The sequence below is a fragment of the Talpa occidentalis genome, unplaced genomic scaffold (genome assembly GCF_014898055.3).
Source record: "Talpa occidentalis isolate TD23 unplaced genomic scaffold, MPIMG_talOcc4v2.1 talOcc4.3, whole genome shotgun sequence".
NCBI classification, from domain to species: Eukaryota; Metazoa; Chordata; class Mammalia; order Eulipotyphla; family Talpidae; genus Talpa; species Talpa occidentalis.
In genome coordinates, this window is record NW_023603184.1 from 75,252,689 (window position 1) to 75,276,992 (window position 24,304).

General features: G+C 38.5%; 1 pseudogene; it reads right to left on the bottom strand.

Annotated features, from left to right (window-relative positions):
- Nucleotides 1-1,467: 1,467 nt before the first annotated feature.
- On the bottom strand, nucleotides 1,468-22,058 carry LOC119255107 (transformer-2 protein homolog beta-like; annotated as a pseudogene).
- Between the last annotated feature and the right edge of the window lie 2,246 nt (nucleotides 22,059-24,304).

Here is a 24,304-nt window from a genome sequence, read left to right on the forward strand (position 1 = left end):
GCTTCAATTGAATGCCTGCTGACCCAGCTCCAATGCTAAAATTTCCTTCATATAACTTTCATACATATACTTACCTTTATGGAACCAGGTTGTTAAAACATATCGAGGATATCCTGTAATAAAAACAAACTTAGCTTTCTCAGGATCTCATTTTTTAGACTGATAAGCACTTCCTAATGTTTGCTTGATGATCTACGACGTGATCTAAATATGGCACTCATTTAGAATTGGTTTAAAGAATTTTTCTAAAAAAGGTAGCAGGTCAAAGTAAGGCAGATAAAAAAGATTTGGACTATAGCTCTCAATTTGTCCCTCAACCAACTGTTTGTGAACCTGTCTCTCTTCCCATGATCTTACTAAGGATTCTGGTTCAAAGGTAAAATCAAACTTAATGAGTTGAACTAGCCCTTGGAAAAATGTAAAATGATTAAAGATTGCCTTTAGGGCTTCCACATCTGTTTTTGGTATCTAGCTTTTTTCTGTCATGGTGGCCAGGTTTCCCTAGGACCCTATTAACAATTTAAATAGGTGTATGTCCTCTGAATTATTTCTCCTAGTCTACTGGTGATTTTCTTCTTTGAACTCTTGTCAGGTTCAAGTAATGGGGGTCTACAAGTTGGACCCAGAGTATGAGAGGAGGTAGAGGTGAGTAGACGGTGATGGAGTGGACCAGTCTATCATCAGGGTACGTTGGGGTGTGGATCTTGTTGATTCATATTTTTATTATTTTTTAAATTTTTGTTATTTTTTTCAAAGTTAAATATCAGGCTTTTTTGTTGCTTTTTGCCACTTGGTAGCATATAACACACAGGTTTTGATCCTCAGAATACCCTTAATTGTGTAGAAAAAAACCTTTGTTTTAAGATTTAATTTATTTAAAAAAATTCATGCATATAAGAACTGGGGTATAGGCCAGAGGTGTGTGTGTGTGTGTGTGTGTGTGTGTGTGTGTGTGAGAGCATTCAACAGCGACAGAGTGGGGAGCAGAACAGACGGATCTACTGAAATACACTGCTGAGGGGAGCAATGGGTGAAACAGGAGAGGTCTGATGCTCTCTATGTGGATCAGCTCCCTGGCCGAGGATAGAACTCATGCAGCAGTGGCTAGCAATAGCTTCATAGTGATGAGACTTTAACCCCTGTGCCACCAGGGAGACCCTAGAAAAACCTTTTAAATGACACTTTGCTCAATAGAAACTTCTCAGTAGTCAAAATTTAGACTGTAAAAAAATATATGCAAAACATGTTTTCCTGAAAACACTTAACCTTGAACAAAGCTCCAAACTACACAAATGCAGAATGAAATGGCATTTCTTCTGCACTCAAAGTAGTCATCATACAGGCACATGAGTTACCTAACTTCACTAGGCACTGTTCACTTTTTAAATGGGAGACAAATAAGGAATACTGTCCACGAACAATACTCCAGCTCTAGAGCAGGCTTCTGAAAGTCCTCAACTTCATGCTTTAATAGTGATGAGGTGAATATATTGAGATCTGGAACGTAATTGATACCTTCCACGTCTGTAGTAAGGAGAAGGTAACTATACTGTAAATATGATCCCTGTTATGAGCTATTCTCTCATCCCCTCCTCCTCCATCTCTCTTCTGTATGATCTGCCAGTAGTCCTGATCATCATAGCCTTGATCGTATCCTCTGTACTAGTAATCCTGATAGCTTGAGCTGACATTCCCCATGTGAATTCTGGTGTTGGGATATGTGGTCTTTTTGTTATAGAGAAACCAATTATGATCCTATGTCCTTCAAGCTCCATTGCATTGACATGTTCCTTTGCTTCGTTGGCATCATCTACGTATTCAAAAATACAAAGGCAAATCCTCTTCAACATCTAGACCCCTGGTCATGTACAGTCTAATCAGCAATGAGGCAATATTTAGAGGACATTTCTTTTAGATCCCTTTTTGTAGGTTATAAACTCAGTCCAGATACTCTAAGAGAACAGGATTTGCCCAATTCCTGAGATGATGCCTAGGACGTGAGAGAATGACTGTGGCTGTGATGTATAAAATCTCAGCTGTAAGACCTGCTGCGGGAGAGTGTATGGGAGCAGAAGCAAGATGGTGACCTTCTGTGATGCCTCTGAGAACTTCTTTTGTATCTAAACCTACATTCAGAACTGGACTTGAACTTTGATTTGGAACACCTGGAATCTTCCTTGGAGCAAGAACATGTAGGGATATACCTTGCAGATTTCCCAGATCCATTTGCATTTCCACTTCTAGAAGTAGAAGGGGAATCCCCCTGGCTGTAGTTCTGCTCTCCGGTATGGCTCCTGACTCCTAGTTGCTGTTGCTACTCAGTGTGCTTCAATCAAAGCTGCTAACCTCTTATACCTTCTTTAGAGAGACTCTGCTGCAGCCTCTAAGAAAGCACTCCAATTCATTTGCTTTTGGGATAATCTCACAGCAGTGGATCATAAACATTTTTAGACAGTGTGATTTTGCAACCAAAATGGCCAGATTATTTGGACATCAAACTTTTGGTCTTCATGGGTAGGTCATTTTAGATGAACTTTTCAGCAACCATATCAATTGCCTCCTTCTCAAACAAGCTAATTTATGGCTAATTGCTAAAAGGAATGTCTGCAAAGACACATTTTCTGCCTTTCAGAAGCTGGCAAAGTCTGGGAGGCACTGACTTTACCAATAGTACTAACAGGTTGAAGTCATAGAGCACAATGGTGTTCAAAGTAGATGGCAAGAGGAAATTCAGATTGAATGGTGATTATTCTTGCATTTACATTCAACCACACCTGTAAGACGTAGTCACAAAAGAACAGTGGTGAACATTAGTAATCAATCTGATTTTTTTTGATTTCATCATTAATTAGAAAATGATACCCTATGCTTTGAACCTTTCACTCATTGTTCAAGAATAACTTGATTCACTGAACAAGTGAATATTGAGAGCTTAATATTTATGAGGCACAATGCCTTGATTAGAAAAAGGATGAATCAAAACATCTGAAGTATTTAATTGATAAAAAATGATGAGAAAGTTAAATCATGCTTTTTTTTTTTTTTTTTTTTTTGGTAACTAGAACAAACACAAAAGATCTTTAGGGTAATTTTTGTCCACTTCTTTTATTTTAATGGTTTAGGATCTAAGGGTTAAATAATTTGCCCAGAGGCATACAGTCATTCAGCCTTAGATTTGCAGCTAAAAACTATATACTTTTAGTTCCTGTCTAGTGCACTTTTTGGTATTTTACACGGACATTGCTTTTATTGATCAATGAAAAGAGGTTTTAAATCTTGGGCGTTAGGTTCTAACTCAAGCTCTTTTCATTAGGCCACCCTGAGCACCCTACCTATGCACTCAGAGCCTCTCCCAACAAGCAGTCAGTTTATACATCCTACCTGCAATCATGGCACACATGCAAACACATGGATAACTAAGGAGACAAGCACAGAAAGAAAAAGCCCACCACTTTCTTTCTTGAGAAAATAGAAAAATAACATGTAGATCCCAGGTTGGAGTCAGGAGTCTTGTGCTCAAATTCAGTTCTGAAGCCCCAGGGAACCTTGGTCAAGCATGCCAACTCTCTCTCTAAGGCCAGTGACTTACTGGTTCACTTTTCATTAATTTCATCTATTATCTTTATATTAGGGAGGTGCGGTCTAATAGATACTTAGAAAATAAACTCTGAACTTTCTCACAGCTCAAAATTTTCTGAAAGCATTTGAAGAGGGACTTACTTTCTGCCAATTGTTCTGTTATAATAAACTCTACCATCACTTTGGCATAAATACTGAATTCAAACAACTAGCATTACTACTTGGCTGACCCCAAATAAGTGGCTGATTGTGATTCTTATTTAAATCCATAGACTTAGGAGATGGCAGCTGTACCTTTATGCCTATACTTGTTATTGATCACAGCAGAAGTATTTTACTCCCTGTAACAGTCTCAGAATTAATGCATTTGGTGTTTCTCAACAAATTTCTTTTGATGTAAAATGTCATTGTCAAAATTTAAAGTTATAATAAGATTCTGCACAATGCACTCTAAATTACATTCCTCGGAAAAACTGGAGAAAGAAAGTATTATTCAGGAGCAATGCAAAGTACTAATTGCAATATTTCAAAGAAAACCATTCTTTTTTTCCCCCAAACCCTTAAGTCTATTAATCCTAGAATTATGATTCATTCTGAGAGTATTTTAGCACAAGCTCAAAAATATAATACAACGTTCCGTAATATAATTAGTAATCCAATAAAATATTTTGCTCTAAATTACTTAATAAATGTACTGTGTGAGTAATAATATTCTTAAAATGAATTTCAGGACAATGCTTCAGTTTCTTCTTTCAGAATAATTGCATATAATTCTAGAAAATATATTGGAGATCAAAAGACTGCAGCTTTTATTTTTGTGAATTAGACAGCATACAGGCTAATGATAGTCCATAATGAAACTGCTAGATGTCGACATAGAAAGTGATAAAGAACTAAATGAAAACCTTCCAGAAATTCAGCTGAGTGAAAAATCCTCAGTGTGTGTTGTTTAGCTTGTTTTTCCACAATAGAAAAACAGCGGAATCTTATTTTTTTTTCCTCTCCCACCACTATCAAACTGCTGTCAGTCTAATTCCTCATTAAATAGATAAACATGTTTCTAAGCTTATATCACAAGTCCCATCAACAACCTATATGCTACTCAATACCAGGAATTTATTAATGTTTCTAAGGATCCTCTATTTTTATGGTGATTTATTTTGTCTGTTCATCCTCTGAGCTCAATATGGGAGAGATGTAAGCATTCCTATTTGAAAATCCTCAAAGAAAGGGAAAAAAAAATCCTGTGTCATTATGATGAGAGGCAGTGGGTGTCTTCCTACAGGATAGAGAATGTAGGCACATTCATTTCCTTTCATTTCATAGCTCTAGGGAATTATCTGCTTTGTTTCATGAGGCATCACTATTTATGTAAAAAAGAGATGCAATTTGAGGAATTTAGCATAAATACTGGTCAGCTTTTTTTCTGGTGACATTTTACTGCCTGTTTCTTAGACATTCCTTTTAATGCTGTCAATTTTTACAATGGAACATCACAAGCATAATTTCACCACTGAAAATCAATTTCATGTAAATGCCATCCTCTTGTAGTGCTGGTGATGAAAGACCCTTCTCCAAAGTCTGCCTCCTTTTCTCTTATGCTGTTTTGCTCTGCGGTTTATTATCTGTGTCCTCAGCCACAAAGACATGTGGGAGAGTGAGAAGAATGATCTGATGTGCCAATTAGTCTCAAAAATCCAGTCTATAACATTCCTTTATAAAAATTGGAAATGGTTATATTTAAGAGATTCTTAACATAAACTGTGCTTTTCACTGGTGATCTTGTATGGTTATGGAAAATGCAGGGTTGTTCAAGTTCATTTGTCCCTACTGCTCCTAGTCAAACATTTTCATTTCATTTTGCATCATGTGTTCTCTGCTTAACTGACCACTCTGTACTTTGTGATAGATAATGCTCACCCCACTTTCTCCTCGTTACTCTTTCTCTTCCTCTTCAGTAAATTTTCCTTCCTTTACAACCAGTTTTCCTAAACATCACCCATCCTCCTATGGCTGGCTTGCTTTATTCTCCCTCGTGAAACCCTCCCACATTATTCTAAGAGTGACGTTTTCTAAGATTGACAACTCTAGCGCCATGTTGGTATATAGGAGACCTTCAATATATGGCGATCTCAGAGTTCTTGCTACCACCTGGAAGGTGGGACCTGATTATGTGCTGATAATCTAATGTCAGAGGACTGGCTATGAATATCAACTTATATTGAAATAGGGGAACAATATAATTATTTTTAGCTTTTATAATTAGTGAATTTCTCTTTCGTCCATCTCATTGGTGTCAACTCACAATCCTACTGAGGATTTATACTGTACCTTTCCATGGTATTGTCTAACATCAACAGGTTTTGATGCCAAAACCTTGGGAAATACTTTGTGGATGTTGGGGTCTTAGATCCTTGATTGTTCTGTATCAAAAGTCAGGTTCACTAAGATATTTGTTGCTCCATGAAGTGCCTGATCACTTGTAGGAGAAGAAAAATAATTTCCCTCTACCCTTTGGAAATCTTGATTGAGACTCCCATAATAAAAGACAGATTAACACACTGAAAACAAATTTATTAACAGAAACACCTCCTGTGTGCATAGGAGATAACCAGAGACAAATGAGTAATTTCCTAAGGTGGCTTAGAATTCAGGCTTAAATAGCAACTTTATAGGAAAAAGGAGAAAGAATATAGACCTCTTCGGGAAGAATAAATTATTTTTAGGAAGAATGAATGGGCAGTTAGAAGAATAGATGGGAGGTATGGCTGTGACAAACTTCACTTAGGTGTGGTATGCATTTCCAATCTACTTTCCTGTGTTAAAAGTTAATTTTCTCTAACTGATGAAACTCCAGGGAGGGTTTTATGACAATTGAGTTCTGTTTGGAGCATCAGTCCTTGGAGCTCCTCCCCTTTTCTTGGAGATGTGGTCTGTAACAAAAACATTCCTATCTAAATGCTAAAAAATTGAAGGCATGTTTTGTTGTAAGGAGAAACAGTGAAAAATATAAACACACAAATGCATGAAATTTTGTGACTCGGTATGCCAAAATATTCTGATGCAGTATTTTTTTATGTCTCATAAGTAATACTTGTATTATTGAAGAAGAGGGTTGTTGAATCTCCTGTATTGTTCAGGACTAGGAAGCACATATGGTGGGATTTGTAAAGTTCTTACTGAGTGATTGATGGTTAGGCATTTGAGGTCAACAAATACAGCTCATTGCTAAATTACTAGAATAATGTATACTTTACAAAAGGACTTTTAAAATCATGTTTCTTAACATAGTGAAAAATTAGGCAGAACTCGGGGCCTCCCCTGGTGGCGCAGGCTGTTGAGCACAGTGCTGTGAAGCAGTCCGCAGCCTCTGTAGCGCCGGTTCGATCCCAGCCAGTGAGGGTCCCACATGGCGTGCAGACGTCTCCTGTCTCGCCCACTGCTCCCCTCAGCAGTGTATTTCGTCAGTGTGCCTGTTCTGTTTCTCGCTCTGTCCATGGTGAATCCTCTCACCCTCTTGCGCATCAGGCATGTACCCCAGTTCTTGTATAAATCTTTAAAAAAAAAATTAGACAGAACTAAACAGCAAACTAAGTGTGCCGAACTTGTCAGCTATTTTGGGAAATTTGTAAGCTTCCGAAATAGGTATTTTGCTTGCCATGTGTAGTGAAATTTACCTTGAAGACATGGTTCCTCCATGTTCTTAACTAAGAAAATTGAGGATTCTTATAAGAAATGAAAGAAAAAACTGAATAGTCTTTAGTTGTGATAAAATAGTCAAATGTGCTTAGGTGTGACCTTTCATAAATGAATTCCCAACACTTTGAATACAGATATTAGCAATCAATTTTCCCCTAGATTTGGGAAATTTTTCCTTCACAATTATAAAAAGGAATTGGTTGCATAAAATCATCATGGAGATTTTGCTACCCAAATTATGAAATCAGTTATAGCCATACCTCAGATAATTAGGCAAGATGAAAATGGATTTTTTTTGTGCCATCAGCAATTCTGAATTTTACTTTTTTGGATAATCATGATGTAGTGTTTAGGCATACTTTAATGAGAGGAATGCCTCTGAAATTAGATAAAATCACCCCTAATGTTGCCCTGTTTAATTACTTGACAATGAACAGCATGATGGCCTATGCAAGTAGTTACATAATAAAGATGTTCAATTTTAATACACTAACATACTTTTTATAGGGTTGTTTGTGCTAGCTTCTTATTTTAGCTATATCAATGCCAGTATTCAGCAAATTCATTAACAGGTTTGATCCTTGCATTGACCATTTAAGCAAACTTTGTTCCATAGCCAGAGGGCACACCTTTTAATACCAGCAATCCCCTCACATAGGCTTGCTATTAGCAATCAGCAGCACAGAGGAGAAGATCATAGATAGCTGCAGGCACATCTACTTTTCCTACCGCTGAAACAATCCTAGATGAGTGTTTAGGGGTGTTGGGCCTCAGTACCTTCAGATGGGAAGGATAATCTATAATTATAGTTAATGATTTTCAGTTTGGTGCATGAATGCAACAGCTCAAAATCTTTGCTACAGGACACTCAGGAATCCATCTCATTTGCCCCAAACCATAAATTTCCAAAAGTGAACACTGAGAGCTTAATGCATAGAGAGATTCTTATATTTTGTTATTTTATACAAGATACTGATATTTTGTTACTTCCTTTGTGACATATCTCACTTTGTTCTGCATTTTGTACTTTTTATTGTTCTATTCACTATGACTTCTGCTAACTTAGTATTCTCTATGTGTCTGCAAGTAGACCCAAAATTTGAATGTGTAATAAAGCTGCTTAATATATAGTAAAAATATCAAAGGAAATACAAAAGCACTTATATAAACAGTTACAGATTTAATAAAATAAACATGAGTAAACATATGAATGTTTTATGAATGCTACTGCATTTAATCCCTAGCCTTGTGCTAGGAGTTTGGGAGTTTAGGTAGCTAGTATTGTGACAGGGCAACCATGAAATGGGTTGCCTTGACTGTGGGTCCTCACCTGTGCACCTAAATGAGACTTATAATAAGACTCAACACACAAAATGGTTAATAAAGTGTTTATTTACAAAATAAGGGGAAATGAAGAAATGAATAACTCAGGGAGAAAGAGAAGGACATAAATTGGTAAATGTGTCCTACCTGTTCCACTGAGCTAGAACCCCAATAGCTCACTAAAAGCTGGTAAAAAGCCAAGAGACCCCCAATGCCCACATGTCTGGTTATACACCAAGCCTGGCTGCTTAACTCTACCCTCAGTTCCCAGCAATCCTCCCTTCAGTGATGATGACATTATGGGATTTTTAGTCCTTGGTGTCTTGGATATCTTTGGTTTGGGGTGGGGGTGGAGTCCATAAAACCTATTAGTGTTGTTTGTTCAGGACATCCTTTCGCCCTAATAGTATCTTTATATGTCTTCAGGAATTTTTTTTAAAGATTTATTTATTTATGCATACAAGAGCTGAGGTACAGGCCAGAGGTGTGGGGGGGTGAGAGGATTCACCAGAGACTGAATGGGGAACAGAACAGGAAGATTGACTGAAATACACTGCTGAGGGGAGCAGTGGGTGAGTCAGGAGAGGTCTGCTATGCCATGTAGGTAGCTCCCTGGCCAGCCGGGGATTGAACTCGTGCTGCAGAGACTGTGGACAGCTTCATAGGTTGTGTCTTAACCCCTTGCGCCACCAGGGAGGCCCTTCTTCAGGAATTCTTGAATGAGTTTATGAAGAAGATACCTGGAAGAGGAAATTTGGTTATCATAGATAACAAATCCTACTTTTTCATCTTGCCTTTTAGATTAATTAAAAGAGTTTGTAGGAAGGGTTGAGATTGTATTCTATCCCCAACTGGTATCCCCCAATGGCTAGTGTTTGGTCTTTTCTTCCTTTTACCCCTTCTATGGACAGCAGTTCTCCGCCCCTCCCCCCCACTAGTTTGTGTGACAGTTCTTCTTTTGTCATTCATATTTTAATGACTCTATTTTTATCCCCAGAAATTTTTGTCTGTTTCTTCAGTTACCATCAAAAGTGATTTGGTTAATAGTCCAAGAGGGAGGAGGTCTGTTTTTGTTTCTGCAGATTACCTGCCCCACCCTAGGAATGACTTGACCTCCAAGTGTTTGTAGCTATTTGCACCATAGAAGATGGTGTTAGCTCTCACAATTTATCCAATGAGAGATTATAAACCAAGAATGTTTTTATACTCTGTATTGCCCTTTGCTATGCTGGTAACCATCCTGTTCTCTATTTGCTTTTCTTGCAATAAGATATAGACGCACTGATCCCTTCTATGGGCAGTGATTCTCAAACTATTTGGTTTTAGGGCCTATTCTACTCTTAAAAGTTATTGAGGACTACAGAGTGTTGGATTTTTTTTTTTGTTTGTTTGTTTTTGGTAAGAAAATATAGGTTAAATATATTTAGCTCTACTGATACGTAATTTCAATTTTTCAGGCCTAGTCTCCCAGCCTGGATCCCAGGCTGAAGGCCGCGCTGAGTCCCAGCCATTAGGCCACCCTGGGTAGGTGTCTCACGAAGCCTCAGCAGGAACTTTGCTGAGGCTCAGGCAAGCAAGTGAGAAGAGGCAAATTTGATGAGAGAAAGAAGACGTTTATTAAGGGGAAAAGGAGTAGAAATAAAGTGGGACTCCCAGACCAGTGGAACCAGGCCAGGGAGGGGCCAGGGAGCTGTGCCTCAGGGAATCTATACCTTTTCCCCCTAATTATTCTAAATCTCCATCAGTCTCTCTGTGATTGGTTAGTTCTCAGAGGTCTCATTCACTCTGCCTTAATATTTCTGTGCCCAGAATTAAGACTCTGTGTCCCAGCCCTTACCTTAGCATATTTTTCTTTATCATCCTTGTTCTGGAATGTCCCGATACTCCTAATTCTGGGATTTTTGATTAGTGCCCTTTGGAATTTGTTGCCCTTATCTCTGGAGCCCTCCTTATTCCCCCAAGGCTTTTCCAATTCTATTCTGACCTGAGAGTGCTCTGCTTGTCCTATGACTCATTACCATTTTAGAAATTAAAACTAAGAAGGACTTAAAAACAATTCTTTTAAAACAAACCTATTACATATTAGTATAAATACTATATTTTAGTGAAAAAATTAACTTTTCTAAAACAAACAAGTGAGAAGGACATATTTTGCACTTTGTAAATCTTTTTAATAACTGACTTAATAGAAGACAACTGGATTCTCATATATATCTGCTTCCTCATTCAGTCTGTCCCAGTGATTTTTGGGGAAAGTATAGGAAGAAAGTTTGGTCTAAAACAGATGTGTATTTGGAAAGGAGGACTTTTAATATCCTTTCAGATAATTGTAGATACTCTTCCTTGACAGACTACTGAAACTTGACGAGTGGTAATTTCTTATAGACTGCAATGTGGAATCCAAAACGCTAAAAATGAACTCTTTCATCCTCTTTTATCTAATGATACACTAGCTTGTCTTGCACTTTGAGTAGATCATGGATCTATGTATGATTACATAGGCTCATGCAATGATCACCTTCTAAACCTTGACACATTTCACTTTATGATAGCCATATTAATAACACCACTGATCTCATCAGAAATGTCATTAAGTACGGGAAAGCTGTCAAGTACATAGTGTGGTTACAGATTTTCCAAAATTTAATATACACTTGAAAATGTTCTTATTGGAAACACATATTGTCAGTTGTTTTCTTTGATGAGAAAAGCTGATTTTTTTGTAATTTTCATTAACAAATCTGAATAACCACAGTTGTCATTTCAAGTAGAAATTCTTTCCCCCTAACAGAAATAGTTGTACATGATATAATCAACTAGAACATATCATCAGTCATACCAGTTTTTGACTTAAGCTAAGCATTGTGCTTTGATAAGTTACGTAAGTGCTTTATTTCATAGGACTAAATGTGGAAAATAGATGAATTTAAGAGTCAGAATTTAATGAAATTAACTGTTTGATCAAGAAAATTTTTAAGTGAAGCTAGTATTTTGTCTTTATCATCTATCAATCATTTCTTCAACCATCTTACTGGGAAGAATGCAATGACTACTAGTATAGCTTGGTACTACTGACCTGATTCTAAAGCTGTGGCAGTTTTACCCACTGTTGTACCATCAACACAATGTAAACAAAAATGAAATGGCAAATAACTTGTTCATGGACCAGGTTTTGATTTCTCACTTCAGACTACTTTAGTTCCCAGATTCTTTCATAAAAGTGGTAGCATCTTTTATCTCATAGAAAAGGCAATGAGATATTAGACTGTTTGACTTTAAATGCTCTTGGAATTCAGAGAAATGGCAGGCAAGGAAAGTATACTTGTGTGAACTGGACCTTCAATTTATTTAAGATATGGATTGTATAAAGAGCTATGTGTTGTAGAAATAAATTCTAGCCTTTTACCCAGGCAGAGGAAGAACAAGCAGTACTTCAGGAATGGGGAGGTCAGGAGAAGCTTTATTACTCATGCATGAGGTCTCAGACCTGGGTAGCCCTGTAAGCTCTGAGCACCGGTTTGAAGACCAAGGGTTCCTTTTATACACCACTGTGTCCATATCTGTTACATGGATAACATCGTTTTTCAGCAGGCACAACCATTGCTGTATAGTCCCCAGACAAGGGGAGCAAAACAAGTGGGGAAAGATGCAGGCATTCGGGGATGGCCTTGGAGAGAGGGACCAGGTTGGCCCGCTGCCTGACCTTGTAGATAAGAGTGCTGAGGCCCTGGCCATGAATCTTGAAAGGGAAGGAGCTGTAAGTAAGCAAACTTGTTGATTATGCCTGCATTGGAGTGTTCATTGCACCTGGGCTGGAAGTTCTAGAATCTCTATTATATTCATTTTCTCAATAATATATTTTCGCTTCATATGGACATACCTATTAAAGTCTCCCCACTCTGTGCTGCTTTCTGTTTATTATGCAAGCTAATTAGAAAATGCAAGACTAGTAGTAGTTTCAGTAGCATGCTTCTGATCATCTTCTGGAAAAGATTTGTGCTCCTAGCTGCAGTGATTGCTATTGAATCCACTGTACAGAGTGGGGAGGAATATTCCCCATGCTCTTGAAGAGGGGGTTCCCCAGCAGGGTGCAGTCCTTTTTCATTTTCTTCCTCTCCCTCCTAGTACTTACCAGTTCCATCAGAATCAGTCACATTATCCACTTTTTGCTTATGTTGTTGATCTGTTTATTTGAAAATATTCATATTTACATTTCATATTTTTGCAGGCATAGTTCAAAATATCCCCTTCTTACAGAATTGCTGCCTCATCTCCCATAGCTAATGACACATGAGGCAGGAGCTTAACTCAGTAAGGAACTGCTCTGACAGGGACAGATAGAGCTCATGCCAGCATGTTATGCTGCCCCTGAAGCTCCCACTGCTTTCTGCAATCCAAGCTGAGGCTTCTATTCTCTAATCTGTAGATACAAAAACCCATGCAAGGGAGTACAGACCTACATTGACTGCTGTGTTAGTTACAGAAAGCTGAATCAGATACATGCCTTAACATTTATTGACACCCCCTTAAAAAAATCCATGCACCCGGGTTATTACCCATAGCTACTTTCCCATGTCCCAAAAAGAAGGAGTTTATTTTTTTTCCTCTTTCTGAGCTAAATGATCAAGTCTCTGGGAAAACAACTGCCTGTTATTAATTTTGGGTAAGGTGTTCCTGAAATCTAGTCTGCAGAAAGTCAGCTGGACATTCAGAATGTTCACATGGACACGATCACTGTCCAGGTGCTCACCCTCTTATATTTGCCCCTGACTATGTGTCTGTGGTTCAGGTTTCATGCTTCTGTCTTGGAGTCTGTTTCTCTTGTCATTAAGTGGGTTTTATGACTTTGCTAGCAGAACTCAAGTTATCTCACTTGTTGCCTCTAGTGCTGGTGCTCGCTGCAGAGCTCTTCTCACGGCAGCACTCTCTAAACAGGGAATGATAGCACACGAGTGACAGTGATTTCAATTTAGTGAATTATTCTTTTGATAAAAAATCTTGGCAAGTTTCTAGCAGTGTCAAAAACCACTTGGCCTGCCAAGAAGTTAGAGAAGGAGCATGTGGAATTATCATCATTCAACTGGAATTTGAGGTGAAAGATCAGAGACATTGCTCCAGTGAAAAATCTTGGTGGAGGCATGTGGAGCATGTGCACAGGGTGGAGTGTGAAGTTGTACTCCCCCAAGTATGTAGTTTTATAAATGAATAGCAGATCAATAAGATTTGATTAAACAGGAAAATTTTGCAACAGAGCTCCCCAAATATATTAAAGGACATAAAAGGGGAAGTGTTTTCTCTTGTGATTTTCCTTTCATTGTTAACTGAACACTTGTAAAATTGATGATGATGTATCTTACCAGAATGCACTGTATGGCTGGAGAAAACAAAATTACTTTAATACTTTCGAAGATTTCTTTACTTGTTAAGATGTATCTGGGGAGCTTATTAAGTTCATTAGAAAACTAAAAGAAATTTAAAAGTACTTCTAAGGGCCTTTTTCTTTCTCAGACTACTTTTGCTTTTTTGGTAAGAGCATTCGTCACTAAATGGAGAACTTAGCAAAGACAAATATAGGTTGATATGTATTTTTGAGGTGCATATTGAGGAAATGAATCCATTAATTATCTTATAGCTGGGCCTACCATTCTCTCATTCCCAGAATCTATCATGGCTCAGAGTAGGAGGTTCTTAAGGAAAAAATCAATCATCTATATTGAGATGTGTTCTCTCATTTTCTCTTTTGTATTGCTAGAATATCCTTATTTCAATATCATTCCAATGGTAACAGTATACTATGAATGCTTACCTTTGATAACTTTCATTGGGTCATATACTGGGCAGGGCATACAGGCATTTGCTCATTGAATTCTCACAAAATTCTTATAAAGTTAGCACTAACAATCTCACATATTATAATTAAGAATATTAAGAGGACATTTAGGTAGTATTGAAGCAGGTGGCCTAAGGAAGGGTCCTTCTCTGCTCTGCATCTGGGCTTGGAGACTTTGGTAAGGTCAAGGTTGGGTGCTTGGAATTTTAGAAACGAGTTCTAGAACCTTTTTCCCATTAAACTGGGCTAGTGGTGGGAATGGGGGAGGTAAGAGCTTGTAAAGACCTTGTTCTTACTGAGCTTTCTATGACCACGTGGCACTGTGTGTTTTCATACCTCTGCATCTGCCCTAACTTGGCAGACTAATTTCCATTTTTGCCCTTTCCTGGTTATTCCTAATACTAAGAAAGGTGGCATTTCCTGGCTGAAAACCAAACTATCTCTTTTGGGTAATGGAAATTAAACCACAGGTTTGAGTGATAAAATTAAACCTCAGACTGGACCTCTGAAATCAGATTCTTCTTTGAGATTTCTGGTCGGCCTCAGATTGGGTTCCAGTCATAGAACTTGCATCCTGCAGTGGGAAAACTGGAAAATGTGTGCTCAGCTGGCAAGATCCTATGATTGTTTCTGGCAGCAGAGGATATAGAGATCAGCAGGGAGATGAGATAAGTATCACTTACCCTTCAGATGCACCTTATACTTGACCTGGAGGAGATGTGTCTCTCAACTGACGTTTAAATGAATATGCAGGCATTTTGAAGGGCTTTCTTCCTTGAGGTTGCTTCCAGAGAATCAAAATCTTGTTAGAATTATTCTGGGCACTGATTCAAAGTGTGAAAGGCTAAAATATTGCCAACATGGTAATTTACACAATATAATAGTAGAGGAAAATAAATTATCCACAACTTACAGCAATGCCCCGTGAGCAGAAAGCCTTTTGGAGCACACAAAAATTATATCTATAATATATCAGCAACATAAAGCCCAGGATTATCAGAATCAGATTCAAGTTCTTGAAAAATTAGTAGAAATTCCATTTTGCTATCACTTTAGAAATTGAAAAGTAATAATAAATGGGCACAGCCAGTGTCAGGCATAATTGATTGAATTCCATATTCCATTCTGTTTGTTATTTAGCAACTTACATCCTCAGAGGGCTTTGTCCTCGTGCTTCCAGTCAGGTACAGAAACTTGGTATCATGCCCATTTTATCTGTAAGGAAACCAAAGTGCTGAAAAGTGGGTTTATTTCAAGGTCACCTCAGTGATCTGGGTTGAATGGCATTGGGATTTACCAAAACCCTGTGCTGGTCCAAGGCTGTGGTTTAGACCAGATTTTTGGAACCTCAGAAGATCAAAGAATAAAGGTAATTATAGGTTCTGGGCATTTAGACCTCTGAGGAACTTTTAAATGAAACCACTTGGGTCTTTTAATGACACTTTAGTTTTCTGCATTTTGAATAAAATTTCCCTTTGCTGTGATGCTCTTTGGCCATGACTGTTGTTCCTTTGCTGAGGTCTATATTATGTGACTGTTAATTCCTGAAAAGATTTTACTTCAGAGCATAGCTTGGAGTGATTAAACAATATGATCATCCGCTGAATAATATGTGGAAAGGTCAGTTGTCTGAGATTTTTCTGTAGGATCCAGAACAGTGAAAGGAAAGGTAACAGAATAAGGGGGCAAAGAAGAAAGACCAAGTTATGAAATTTTAGAAATAGAGTGGACAATATTTTGGTGCAGGGAAGATTTCATAATTGCCAGTTGTAGAGGAATTTGTTAAATTCTGCCTTTCCCTGCTGCCCATGTCCAGTCGTCAGATCTAACATTCACACCTAGTTCTCTCTTTTTGTAACTTCCGGCTCAGTGATAAGAAATAACAGACACCGTTTCAAGCATCAAAGGGTAGTTGGCCAAAGAACTGAATAAACAACTCTTTTTCCTTCCATTTAACTTGATACAGCAGCTTCCTCAATTTCTTTCTATTGGTGGTCTCCTGTCATTCTAATTCTACCATTTCCACATTAATCATTTTTACTGAAATTCTGATCATGTTATTGCCTTGCTGAAAACCTTCATTTATCTTCTTTGCCCACACCCCTAATCTAAAGTCAACTTATGAAGCTTAAATTCCCACATCCTTTTGCTTCCTGGTACCTTTTTATGTTAAGCTAGTCTTAGTTGTTTCATAATTTTTGCTTATAATTCGAGGTATTGTAAAAAACATTAGTTGCTTTCTGAGCATATCTCAAAATTTCTATATTCATTTCACAATTCTTTCTCCCTTTTTTCCACAGAGAATATCACCAACTTCCTTATTGTTCTAACTCTGCATCCGTTACATACTGCTTGCACCTCAAGGTTCATATTTCATGGTGCCTCTTCACTGTATTTCTAATTCTATTCTTTTTTTTTTTTAAGATTTATTTATTTATTTATACAAGCACTGGGTATAGTCAGAAGTGCGGGAGGGTGAGAGAATTCACCAGAGTCAGAGCGGGGAGCAGAACAGGCAGACTGATGAAGTACACTGCTGAGGGGAGCAGCGGGCAGCAGGAGAGGTCTGCACGCCTTCTGGAACCCTCGCTGGTGGCCGGGGATCGAACCGGTGCTGCAGAGGCTGCGAGCAGCTTCGCAACCCAGAGCTCAACCGCTGTGCCACTGGGAAGGCCCTCTAATTCTATTCTTAAAGATTGTCTTATATTACAGTTACTGTCTGATCCATCTTCTGTGCTGAATTCAAAGTCATTATGACTAGGGACTGTAGCTTCTTCCTGCCTCCTGTTTAATACCTGGCATGATTCTGTCCTCATAGCAACAGCAGTATAAGTCAATGATATCTGAATTAATAAGTAAATTAAGAAATGGATGACATGAATTATTGAGATGAAGAAATATACAATGAAAGATAAAATTTAGCTGAGATGTACAGCCATTATTTATAAAATAAGAAAATTTATGTTTGTGTACACTATTACATGAGCTTTTAAGAACAAATGCCTACAAAATACAGAAAAGATCACTCTAAAATGAGAAGATTAGTGACTTAATCAGAGAGCCTGGATGTTGAGCTGATTCAGATGGTACATAGAGCTAAAGTTAATTTACAGAAAATTGTTTATTCAACTATAATGTCATTTATTACTTTTTATAATTAGTTGCATATGTGCATGCTTCTGCATCTGAATTGTTGGAACTTTAAAGAACGATTTTTTTTTTTTCATAGATAGGTGCCTTTCTGTGGTGGCTGTGTATGTGAGAATGTAGATGGGACATACATTTGCTTGACTATCCCAAAAGCCACTGCCCTACTACATTTATTTGAGGATTGTTCAGAAACTCTTTGATTCTATAACTCAAAATGTATTTCCAGACCTAACTCCAGGTTCAGTAGTAAGCATATAATATAGTTGTAGCAAGGAGACACTAACGGAAAGTTTGCCAAGGATTCCTGAGAAAGCATTTCTCTCCTAGCCACAAATAATTGCCTACCATGGGCCTCCCTGGGGGCACAAGGGTTAAGTCTCTTCACCATGAAGCTATCAGCAGCCACTGCAGCACAAGTTCTGTCCTGGCCAGGGTGCTGACTTATATGGTGCAGCAGACCTCTCCTGTCTCACCTGCTGCTCCCCTCAGCAGTGGATTTCAGTCAGTCCACCTGTTCTGTTCCCCACTCTGTCTCTGGTGAATCTTCTCATCCTCCCCCCCACCTCTGGCCTGTGCCCCAGCTCTTGTATGCATAATAAAATAAATCTTAAAAAAAATAATTGCCTACCGTGATGAAAAAGAATATTTTTTTTTATTTTAGAGATTTAGTTATACAAGAACCAGTGTACAGGCCAGATGCGCAGGAGGGTGAGAGGATTCACCAGAGACAGAGCAGGGAACAGAACAGGCAGACTGACGAAATACACTGCCAAGGGGAGCAGCGGGCGAGACAGGAGAGGTCTGCTCGCCATGTGAGTTGCTCCGAGGCCAGAGGGGATCGAACTGGCACTGCAGAGACTGCGGACAGCTTAACAGCACTGCGCTTAACGGCCTGCGCCACCAGGGAGGCCCTAAATATGGTTTTATATATTTTTAATCTGGAGTTCTGCTTCTCATTACAAGACCATTCCTGTCTTTGTTTCTATCTCTTTCTCTCCCTCTTATGTTCATATGTGTGTGCACACACGCACACACACACATTAATACTGATTTAGCAGTATTGGGGAGTATAAATATTAGGGGGAAAGGATGTACTGATCAAACTCCATACAGGCTTTGTGGATGCCATTTTGTGGACGCCACCCCATGACACTGGGAACTACAAATCCCATGATTACCAAAGGGAGGGTTGCAAGGACCTGAGGGCAGAGTTAACCAGCTAGACTTTCGGTTTGGGTATTTAACTGGCCATTTGGCCGGGGGTGGTGGGCTTGGCCACCAGTCGTGCTAGGTTTTTTTGCCAGCTCGATGGGTCATTGGGATTCCAGGTCAGCGGAATGGGAATGGGTAGGACGCATTTACGAACTTATCTCCCTCTTTTTCTCCCTGAGTTATTCATTTCCCCATTCCCCTTCCCTTGTAAATAAACCTTTTATCAACCTTTGTATATGTCTGCAGGTTAGCATTAATAAGTCCCCTTTAAGCGTGTGGGTGAAGACCCACAGTTAGGCAACCCCATTTTATATCTGGGTTTGCCCTGTAACATAAATATATTGGAGGAGGAGACAATCAGAATCTCTGAGAAGTGCCTTAGAGCTAATGAGGTTTTGCACTCTATTTTCATAGAAGTGCAAAGCATAGTGCCTGGAAAAAAAAAGTGCACAGTCAAGGTTAGCTCTTAGTTACATTTATTCTTACTGGATCTGACACCTTTGGCCCAGGCCACTGCAGATGACACTTACTCACCTATAGTCTAGTGATCAGAAGCATTATGAATAAAATGTCAGGGAAATATGGCATCATTTTCCCAATATATGATGCATTGACTGTTATTAGAAATACTGTGAGGATATAGTCTGTTAAGACATGGGTTGATGAATGGAAAGCAATATGAAAAATGAATAAAAGCACTGGGAAGAATAGTATTTTTTCAAAATCAGTTAAATCAGGATTATAATTTCAATGCAATTTGATGAGTGCTTGGATGAAAGTTGTTAGTAAATGAAAAGAAAAGAGCAGATTCAAGAGGAATAATGATGAAATAGATGACTGAATCCTGCAACACATTTTGTGTTGTGAAGGTTGGTGGGGGTAATGAAACAAAAGAAATGTCAAGTTATAGCTAATCAATAATTTCTGCTTCTATCAGCGATGATGAACTTTTCCTGCTGTGAGAGGTACTGTGCAACTTGTGTGTTGATATTGTTTTGGAGAGGTGTTAGGTGTAGGGAGTGGGGTCCTTGGGTTACCTCTTAGAAAAATTGCACCAGAGTTCTCTTTTAGGTGGCACTTGGAGTTTCCCTATGAGCTCCAGATGTTTAGTTATATCCAAAAGGGCATGTTTATCATATTGATATTAAAAAAAGGAGAATAAGAAAAGGATTCTTGCACAGACACAAGAGGACAGAAAGCTGCTACTACTGCTTTGCAAAGGGAAAAGGTTTGTGAAAAGAAATACCTGCATGGTCACAGGAGGGCAGGAGAGTTGTATTTTGCCAGTGTGGAAATTGTACTAATATAGTGGGGTTTTGGCGGGGAGGAATTCATTCCTTTGTGGAATTGATATCTGTTGTTAAATTATTTACTTACAGGATGTGAATGGTTGATTAGTAAGGACCTAGTATTTTCTACAATGGCCCTCAATCTCCATATCCCACCTGTGGTCTGCGCCTCCAGGTACTTTCTGTAGAAGTCTGGTACTTGCTACAGCCGTTGGCACCTAAGGATTTTTCATTTCTATAGCTGGCTTACAATTATGTTAATCATTTCTACCCCACCTCCAGTTTCTGATCTTGTGAGGCCTTCACCATGCCCACAGGACATGATGATTATCTTTGTCCTAATGTAATTTAGGGTGAGTTTAAAAGGTTATTATTGGGCCTCCCTTATGGCTCAAGGGGTTAAGTCTCAGTGCTGTGAAGCTATCAGCAGCCACTGCAGCGAGTTCTATCCCAGGCTAGGGAGCTGACCCACACAGTATGGCTGACCTCTCCTCTCTTGCCCTCTGATCCCCACAGTCTTTGGTGAATTCTCTCACTGACACCCCCCGCCCCTGCCACCTCTGGCCTACACCACAGCTCTTGTATGCATAAATAAATGAAATAAATCCTTTTTTTTAAAAAAAAAATGATTATTGTCCCTTTAAAGCAAGAATGGCTCTTTCTCAGCATTTAAAACCAAAGCAAGTTAGGTTAATTTTGGAAGATGATTTCTTGAAACTCTTTGTAGTCAAAGTTAAGTTTTCCCAGTGATTTTCATCATGGAAGTTAAGCAGTTTGAGTCAGGGATGCTAACATTTCTATCAAGGTTTTAAGTAAAGTTCAAATAAAGGAGCCTTGGCAGGGGCCTGAGGAGGACCTGCATGTTTGTACTGTGTCCATTTTAGTTGCTCTGGATTTCTTTCATAGGCAGTTTACAGCCCTTGGTGTTTTTCAAACTAGGAGTGTTTTTGAATGGAGAACTCAGATTGAATTTACTGTATAATTTCCCTTTAAAGTCACTACTGAGAGGAAAGTGACCAGAGATTATTATGATTACGATTTATTTCTGTGATGTAGAAAATGAGCTACTCAAAGCCCATGAAACTTCAAGTTTATACAAATTGTTCCTCTGAATTGCCAAGGTTTCTTAGGTCCAAATGATAACCTTGAATGCCTTAACAAATGGGACGCAGCTTATTTATGTTTTATAATAAGACTCAAAATATTTGACTCTCAGATTCTGTATTTCTCTAGATTTCAATCAAGTCTTGTATAGTTGCTAGGATTGCCATAATAAAGTACTACCAACTGGACTTAAACAACAGAACTTTATTTTCTCTTAGTTCTATAAGCTAAGAGGCCAACATCAAGAACTTAGCAGTTTTCCCTTCTTCTGAGATCTCTCTCCTTGACTAGCAGATTGTCAATTTCGGCCTATCCTCACCTGGTCATTCTTCTCTGTGTGTGGCCCTTAGGGGTTTTTCTGTATATATAAATCTGCCTGCTCTAAATGGTTTCTACCACCCACCACATCAAGATAAAACATACTCTGGTGCATAAGTCCGAAAAGCTGGCCACGAGTCCGAGGCACCCCCAAGGTGCAGAAGGGAACAGGCAAGTCTGGAAGGGAAATAGCAAGTCAAAATACAAGTCAAGACAAACCCTGCCATTGTCAGCCTTCCCACAGGTCTCTCACCCATGTCTCTTTCAAGTGTCTCCTTCCATGTCCCCCCAGTTCTTTGGTACAAGTCCAAGTTCGAAAAGCAAGCACAGCTTCTTCACATGTGTCTGCTGCCATGTGCCTCCACCAATTCTTCCCTCTTACCTTTTTCTCCCAAGTTCTTTCCAGTCTTTTCTGGCTTATCCTCACTTCTCTTGGCTCTACCCTTCCTTGGGTAGAGCAGGGAATATGGAAGCTCCCTTTCTGTGGGTATTAGATTATTATATTCCCAGAAATTACACATGGTGTTCCGAAATTGTGACTTCTTCTCAATCATAGTATATTGTTTTGAGAATATAACTGCCATTTTGTTTGTATTTCATGATAATCTTAACTTTTCTGGGGATTTAATTTTAAGAATAAAAACTTCAACTCTATAGTTTACTTATACGTGTTTTTGAATAGTGCCTAAAGGGAGTCAGATAGTGTGTGTTCTTTAGTGTCTAATTTCTTTTACTCAAAATTTTATGTTGGGATTTTTTCCCACCTTGTTGTGTATTTCTGAACTTATTTAATGCAATTTTGCATTCAAAATTAGGACTGTAGGGCTCCCTGGTGGTGCAGGGGTTAAAGAAAGCACTACCAAGCTATTGCCAGTCACTGCAGTAAGAGTTTGATCCCCCACTAGCCAGCCAGCAACCCACATGGCACAGAAGCAGAATCCTTTCCTGTCTCGTCCTCTACTCCCCTCAGCAGTGTATTTCAGTGGATCTACCTGTTCTGCACCCCACTCTGTCTCTGGTGAGTCCTCTCACCCCCACACCTCTGGTCTATACCCCAGTTCTTGTATGCATAAATAAATAAATCTCCAAAAAAAGCAACCAAAAAAGCAAAATTAGGATGATAAGTAGAATTTATCTAGTCTGTAATTGATGTATATTTTCCCCCCAATGCAGGGCTATTATGACTAATACTAGTATTCTTATATTTATGGATGTCTCTTGGGGCACAGGTACCCCCAATTCTTTAGGGTGTATCCCTATGAGTTGGTATGCATATGAGGTACCCCCAAATACTTTAGGGTATATCCCTAGGAGTTGGTGTGTATATGATGAACATATCTAGATAATCCTTAAATATTTTCAAGATGGTTTTAACACTTGGTACACTGGCAGTGTGGGAGATTCTTGTTCCATGTCCTCAGACAATTTCCTTTCCCACACACAAAAAAAAGCTTTTGATTAGCAAACTGATTTCTTCATATTGAAAACAAAACAAAACGAAACAAAACAAGAGATGGAGAGACTAGGGAAACAATAGTCACTTAAGGAAAACCAAAACAGTGTCATTTCACTGAAACGAATTTAAGAAATGAGACATAATAGCTGCTGGTGTTATAGAAAGATAATCACCCCTGTCCCTATCCTTCTCCCTGAGGTTCGAGGAGACCCAGTGTACCTGATTACCTTCAATACCCCAGGGCAGTAATTATTTCATGTAACAGCAGTGAGGCACCCAGAGTGTTGTTATCAAATTCCTCTTAGCACTATAGCTAAACACATTAAATGAGGACTTTGTCAACTGTGAGGTCCATGGAGATTAATCTGCCCTTTCTCAGTACATAACTGACAGTCAAAATGTTTTTAGAATCTGTTTTACATTTTTTTTCCCCCTCAAGGGTCCAGGAAGAATTTCTTATAATAGGAAGAGTGAAAATATAGAATAGAATAGAGGATTTCATTAGCTGACAAGTGAAACTGAAATCCATAAACATGTCTCTAAAAGGATGAATAAGAAGGTTTTAAAAAAGATAACAAGAATTTCTATATTTACAAACATAGAATTTAAATGCTTCTCATACTAAAGTAAAGACCTTTATCAATGTTTTTCTCTCAATGATGCTGGTTGAGAGATGACTTGAAGGCAGAGAATTTAATATATATTCAAATATTTCTGCTTATGTCTCTCTTACTATTACAATATGTAATCTTGTATTTCTCTGTGCTTTCTAATTAACAAGCTTTTTTCCTGCCTTCTAATTTTTCTCAGCTGAGAAAATATCCACTTAAATAGACTGTTTTCTCCATAGTTTGTTATACACTACTTTGATTGTGAAAATATTAGCATTTATTGAGTCTTATGTAATTAGCAATATTTTGCAAAATATTTGACATATATTGTCTTATTAATTCCTTCCGTCAACCCTAGGGGGTAGGCATAATTATTTCCAATCTGCAAATCTTGAGACAGAACTCAAAGAGGGTCAAATAACTTGGCCTAGATCACACAGTGAAATGTACTTTTACACTTGTCTGAATCTGATGGCAGTGTTTCTTCATTACACTCTTGGCTCACTGAAATCTTTGCTTTCTTGATATCCTGCAAAAGAAGTACCACTGACATTCAAGGTGGCTTATTCTTGCTTCTTCAGAAATGTGCCAAACGTTGTAAAGTGTTTAGTATCAGGACTCCAATCACTCTTCTGACTCTTGCAGGGGGTGACATTGTTGGTATCCCTTGTCCACCAGGGCTCATAGTGGACTAATTGGCCAAAAACCTATTATCTGTGGACCTGTTTTCCCT